Consider the following 7,117-nt stretch of genomic DNA (forward strand, 5'->3'; position numbering starts at 1 on the left):
CTGAAGTAGTAGCTGTGATCAGAGCTTTGTAGATACATTTTAAGATGCAGTGAAAATTAGTGTCATGGATTCATGGAAACCATCTATAAGGGATTTGTCTGATACTTTATGTAATTTGTTGACAAGAACACTATGAAAGTCCTAGAAGAAAGTGGTCCAACAGCATGAACGTTTTTCATTCTGGATTGGAGACCAGTATGGGGGAGGATGGGGGGGGGAGTGCTTCAAAGACAGCAATTCTTAGAAGTCTGGTTGAAGCTTACAATGAAAAATATGCTCCCCTGCTCCTTGTCTGCTGGTGGAAAAAAAAAAAAAAGGAGAAAAGTTTCAGTAGTATCATATATTCTTAAAATAAAAACTTGTTCCCTTGACAATTCCAAGCATCATTTACAACACATACCTTCTGTCTGCACTGAGGATGTTCTTCTGATAAGGATATTCTATAAATTAAAAATATATATTATGCTTAAGTACACAAAAAAAAAATTAGATTTTCCTACTGATGTAATGAAGTTTAAAAAAATATTCCAGGAAAGGTAAAAAAAAAAGTAAAAAAATGTTGGTAACTATTATAACTGTCATCTTGCCCATATGGAAATAATATATTTCTAGGAAAATAAAACGAGTTTTAAAAATAGCATAATGAATTCACCCATTTGCTCTTAGCTTGTAGACTAAATACTAAGCTGGTCTGTAAAACAATAACGGTTTCTTAATGCAAAGAGATATTAATATAATATTTAATAGGTTTAATAAGTTTTAATGTGTTTTAAAATAGATTTTGTCCTTAAAAAAAGGCAATGGGAGCATCAAGTTATACTTGATAGTTTGTTAGAAAGTAGAAGTTTTATGCGTAAGTAAATTATTTCTTCTTATATATTACACTATGACACCATTTCTTTCCACCACTTTATGCTTCATTTTCTTTCAGTTTTTGTGCTGAACTCACTGGAAATTCACAGAAGATCATTATACATTTTGAAAAGTGAACTTGAACCTGGGATATAGTTATTCCTCATTAAAGGTGAAGGAATCATTAACCGATAGCTGTCTTTTGATTTAACATGGTATTGTAGTTTAGCTACCTAGCTCTTGTATATGCTCACTTGAAAACAATTTTTTTTCAGGAGTTCAATCTTGAGAAATGGGATCAACTGATGAAATAAAATATGTTGATCACCACAGCAGGTTAGTGTATGCCAGGAGAAGATTAAAGTTTATGTAATAATCAAATATTCAGCGAAGTTTCTTTTCATTAATTGTATTGTGAGGCTTTACATCCGATGCCTCTGTGCGTTATCATGAATCCCTGCATACATGAATATGGAGATGGCACTTACTGAAAGTAGAAGTACATTTATGTTTTGTAAACTTGTGGAGATATTACTTTAACTACTTCCCTTAAACTACATTTTCTAAGCTGCATAAGCAATCAAAATAATGGGCTGATTTTCAAATCTTGCAAGAATCCATGGTGGTCAGCAAATTATTTTGCAACAAGCTTCTTTGAAAGTTATGAGAAGCATTTCACTCAAGAGTGCCCAGTTCTGCAGCTATAAATCCAGACTGCCATGTGAATAGAGAATTAAGAAATCACCAGGCTCTATCTAATCTCTCTCAAAAAGGAAAGAAAATTAAAATTGCCAAAGAGACATCTAATATAATTACATAAACTTAATCCAAACACTAATTTTTCTGACTATATCAGAAATTTCTGAACAGAATTCTCTACTTTCCTGTCTCTGTCAGTCAGGAATTTTAGACTGAGTTTGTTCGCATTAAGTCCATTGCTAATCAGGGATGATTAGGACATAGGTTGTAAACCTGAAAATTTTTTTTTTCCAATTTCTGAGGATCAGAAATGTTCCGAGTAGTCAGGCTTGGAGTTCCTTGCAGATATACTTGGCAGTATCCTTAGAAATTACTTAGAATCCTTAAAGAGAGAAAGATCCATGTATGTATCAAATGCCAATATAATTAATCTGGGAAAAACATGCACATTTGAGTGACTGGTTTCTAACATGGGGATATACTGATCTGTAGAGAAATATCTAAGGATAAAACTATAAAATGGATAAAAAGAAATATTTAATTGTATTTTTCATTAATATTATAGTATTCATATATTTTTTTTTTTAAAGTAGAAGGAAAACGTTTTTTTTTTTTAATTTTTATTTGAAAAGGACCATGCAGCCTTTGATAAAAGGAGCTGAATTTAAAACACAGGTTCTTTAGTTCCTGACACTTCTGTTCCCTTAGAAGAAAAACCCCAAATTTTCAACTTACTTATGGTATCACTGCTTCATTAGCAGTAAGTCCCATGTACTAAACTGAAATTATCTCAACATATTTGAAATTATTATTTTTTAATCAATAATAATAATAAATAAATGCTGGAAAAGCTTTTAGTATTTATACACCTTTTGTTATGGGCTGTTTCTGTCATCTGGAATGGATGTATGCATGGGAAGTTAAACAAAATCACTAAGCAGAATGAAGGAAAATAAGGATATTGCATTGGTGAGGCACTTGTTACAGGGAATTATGTTTCTGGAGCTCCTACTTGAGTTCCTAATCCAGTCCACTCCACCCAAACAAGTTTAGTGCAGTTTGCTTTCTGTCTGGTGCAGCGGCGGCGGCTGGCTTCCTCTAAAAGATGGATGCCCAGGCTTGCTCAGCCAGCACCGCCGGCAGCACAAGGAGCACTCCCCCTTGGGACCAGCTGAACTCCCAGGGAGAACGCTTAAGGCCTTCGCTTTAGGGCAGAGGATCCGCAGGGTGATGGTATTGTAGAAGAGCTGCAACCCGCCAGAGGAAAAGAAGCAGAGTCCAAACAGCGTCAGGCAACTGGGAGAGGTTAATTGGGTAGGGGTAACGTCTGCCCAGACTCCAACAACCCGGAGCCTGACATGGGTTTAAATATTAGAACAAATAACCAATAGGGAAACAGCAACTAGGTGGGGAAACATGATGGACAGTTGCGGAAGGCCAATCGGGAGTTAACAGGGGAGGATCCCTGGCCCTTGCACCAATCACACGACGGCTAACTTGGAAGCTTCTGGAAGGAAAGGGGTGGCCGCCGGTGACGGACAAGGGACCAGGGAGGGGCAAACTGGGATACATTTGACAACTGGGAGGAGATTAGGGAGGGGAACAGGGTGATAGATGGGGTGATCAAGGGCTGCTGGAGGGGGAGAGAGAGGAAACCTGAGCAGAACCATGAAACTTATCAAACATAATCGGAGATTCAACATACGAACTAATACAATAAATTTTTTGAAAAAATAATGCAACACTACAGTCTGGCACCCCTGCTGGCATTGGTTCCTCTCCATTGGAGGGAAAAGATAAAAAAAAAAAGTTTTGGTTGGGAGACCATGCAGTTTTGCAGTTATGTTGGTCCTTGGAAGAGACAGAAACATAGCTCTCCTGAATGGGACAGCATCTAGAACTATGCCTCTCCCACCTCCTGAAGGACTGTTTTGGCCACTGGACTCCTACTGGAAAACCGTTGGCGCCATATCTTACTATTATGCCTTGCCTGAGCAGTCACAAGACAATGTTTATCAGACTTTAAAAAATGTATGAAGGTTTATTTATATGGTTAGTGTGGGAAAATAGAGGAGATGGACCACTGTCTAAATTTCAGGATGCTTTTCAGGTTCTAAATCCTCTCTCAGGTAGGCTCTTGGTGTGCTGGCTGCCATTTCCCATATTCTCTACACCTAAGACACAACAATTCCTACCACAATAATATTTTATATGTCTGAAACTATTTGGATCCAAAATTTTCCAGAACTGAGTTCTGGGAAGCAGAAAGTTTTGTCTAATATTTTGAGTAGATAGTTCACCTGAACAGTGTGCAAAAATATATAGTTGATAAATATTGGAAGTATTCCTATAACTTGGAATTATGAGAGCAAGAAAATTGCTTTCAGTGAGATTTGTTCAAGTTATAGCTTTACATCATGAGTTGGTCATGGTTACTGTTTAGTTAGCTTAGCACTTGAGGTGTTTCAATGAGCAAGGCTGCACTGGGCACTCATGACTGATACAGATGTTGAATAAAAAAAATTGCCAGTGGTATACAAGAGTTATCTGCAACACTCTGCTCTCATTCCCTATAGCTGTTCTTAAATGTTGATAGTTGTGAAGTCTGACACAGTTTTACAGTCATAAGAGAGTGTTTCCTACTTCTGCAGATGGTCCTGATCCAAAGAAGACCATAGGCTGTGACTTGAGGTCGGGATACATCTGTCAAATTCCAGATGCCTGCAATGAGATCCATGTGAGTCATTGGGATGAGGTAAATCCAACCCTGCAAATGCCTCTTTCATTCTGTTGACTATAAAGGCTGTGTAATATAAATTGGATCAGTGATGAATGTTTATTTTTCATTGCTACTGAGTTCAGTATATTTTCATTAAGGACAAATGTCTGCTACAAATGTCCTCATGTTTTTTTCTGCAAAACAATGGAAAATATCATGTGCAATACAAGCTCGTTTGATGTGGGTGTCCTATAAGCTATGACCAAACAAAATGGAATGGTCTCATCAGAATGATAACCTTCTTGTAGCGACAAATTATATTTCTTTTTTTTTTCTTTACTAGTGTATAGTGGAAGTAATCTTGCAAAGGTCAATAGAGGGAAACAGCTGATATTAATTCTTTAGTGCCAAAAGTCTATGATTTCTGAAATAGTCTTCTTTTGGCAAACTATTACTACAACTGTAAACATTTACTATATGTGGGAATTTTGAAATTTATTAAGCATGTATTAGTTTCATTTAAAGTTACATTATTTGTACCATTTTTTGTTAGGTCTTCAGAGGATTGAGAGTCTAATTCCTATTCTCAATGCCTTTGAGGGTCTAGAGTTTGATTGATATATTTAATTTTGACCATAATTTCCTTCTACCATCAAATTCACTAGTCAATCAATAGATAAGTCACCATGTCCCTATTTTGTTTATATAGATATGCAGCTTCAAAAAACAAAGGGAAATACATTCTAGTATTGCAAAACCCAGTTAAGGAAAAAGAAAATTAGAATCAGGTTGTTTCCTTTTCTACATTCCTCTCATATTATTGCCTCTGGTGTGATTGTTACAACCACATTAAAAATATAGTTAAAATGGAGTATAACCCAAACCTGCTCTATTTATAATTCACTTTTAGGAAATAAGATTTTGAGAAAATGGAAACAGTCCAAAGAGAATCAGAAAACTTGTATCTTGGTTTTAAGATATTTTAGAAAGTATAGCAATATTAGGAAACTGGTAAAAATTGGCAGTTGCATGGATGGTTCAGAATCTGAAATAGTTTAAAATAAGCAACAATTAATACTGACTACTGCATGTAAATGTTGTATTATGAAAATAAAGGATGTATTTCAAAATGCTTTCAAGCCTAGAAAAACCCTTAGCTCTAAAGACATCTTCCAAGAGAAGAAGACAATACCGGGTGTGTCAATGAAGTGATGGACAAGAACATACATCTGCAAACCACAGACGCCACAGCACAACCCAGCCATGAACGAATTTACCCAGCTGGCAGAAAGCAAAAGTTCAAATCAAGACCAAAAGCACCAAACAAAATTATTTTGTTTCAAATGCATAGTTCCAGACCTGAAGCTGTCCCCAAACTCTTCCCAGATGTCCTAACCTTAGTTAAATATTTCATTGTGGAGTCATGCTGTGAGTGTTCTCTGGCTTGTTTATTTGAGGCTCCAGGAGGAAAGATGAATTCCAGCAGCCTGGAAGGGTACAATTGAAGAGGCTGATGAGGCACTGAGCTGCTCCAGGACTTTCCAGTTTAGATTTCACTGAAACAAATGCAAGTTTTAGGGGAAATTAATAAGACTTAAGGATACATTCACAGTGAACATATTCCCAAAAGTATTTAAAATATATTACTCCTATCCATTTAAATTATATTATTCTTGTAAGGAGACAACCAATGGGTGAGTTATTAAATACTTATTTCTCTGGTACATATATGGTCCAAATACCCCACACAGTAACACAAAAATGAGTTTAAAATACATTCCATCTGTACCTTTATCACTCATCTGTACCTGATCCAAAGAGTGGCAGATCTTTCCAAATGAGGACTAGTCATTAAACCAGTGCAGCATATCCTTCAAATAAATAAGCACATCTTATTTCAGACAGTCCTCCTGCAATTCCTTTGCGATGATCGTATTTAAGTAAGATTAAAATCTTTCCAGCGCAAATACATTCTAAAATTCTATTCAGTTCACAAACTTGTAGTAAAACAATGCTTTCAATGTTTTACTCTTAGTAAGGAGGAGAAAGGAAAGGATCTCAAATTTAATATATTGTTTTTAATTGATATGTTTATATGTTTGTTTATATATATATCTCAGAAATAGTCTGTATTAAGTATTTCTATAACATCTATCCCAGTTGCTGTTTTGGGTGGCCATGTGGAACACTGGTTGCTGTTACTGGAAATTATTTCCTGAGCATGCTTCCTTTCACCACAGTGCAAGAATATGCACAAAAGCAAAGTAATGACTAATGTGTAGAATATCTGCAAGTTTTCAGTGAGATTCAGACTTATGGGTCCTCAAAAATAATTGGACTGAATTTCAGTTAACAAATTTGGGGTTGTTTTTTTCCCACAACAAACTGTCCAAATAAAGAGAGCTTTTTTCATATAGAAGCAGATCTCAAGGTTTTTAGAAAGAGATTGAAAGATAAGCTAAAAAAGACTGAGTATCTTGTTATTTGGCTAATCCACAGAACTTCAGAAGCTTCATCAGAAAGCCTTTGCTATTTGTTTAATGCAATGCCTGCATTCAGATGTTTTTTTAAATATATTGCCAAGTATAGGGTTATGAATTATTAAAAGCATTGTCAAGGATGACATATTGTCTTGTATTCTCAAGACTGAGATGCATAGATAGGATAACCTGAATCAGAATGTCTGTCCATATACATAGGTATTGCTACTCTAAGTTTGGAAGAAAAAAAGTGCAATTCCTGATATTTAATGCAGTGGGAAAACTTGTTCTTTTTCAAAATAGATATGTTTCCTTCTGTTGTGTGCAAAGAAAACTTAACACAATCATTGCAAGTAGTGATGGTTTG

At 35.7% G+C, this 7,117-nt stretch overlaps 1 long non-coding RNA gene across 2 annotated transcripts; it reads left to right on the top strand.

Annotated features, from left to right (window-relative positions):
* Nucleotides 1–3,031: 3,031 nt before the first annotated feature.
* LOC135295238 (uncharacterized) lies at nucleotides 3,032–6,810 on the top strand. Of its 2 annotated transcripts, none has more exons than XR_010357273.1 (3): nucleotides 3,032–3,082; nucleotides 4,203–4,306; nucleotides 5,411–6,810. It is a non-coding gene; the product is annotated as an uncharacterized LOC135295238 (long non-coding RNA). The 2 variants fall into 2 exon arrangements; XR_010357272.1 differs by lacking the exon at nucleotides 3,032–3,082 and adding an exon at nucleotides 3,154–3,680.
* Nucleotides 6,811–7,117: the final 307 nt, after the last annotated feature.

The sequence above is a fragment of the Passer domesticus genome, chromosome 2 (genome assembly GCF_036417665.1).
Source record: "Passer domesticus isolate bPasDom1 chromosome 2, bPasDom1.hap1, whole genome shotgun sequence".
Taxonomy (NCBI): Eukaryota; Metazoa; Chordata; class Aves; order Passeriformes; family Passeridae; genus Passer; species Passer domesticus.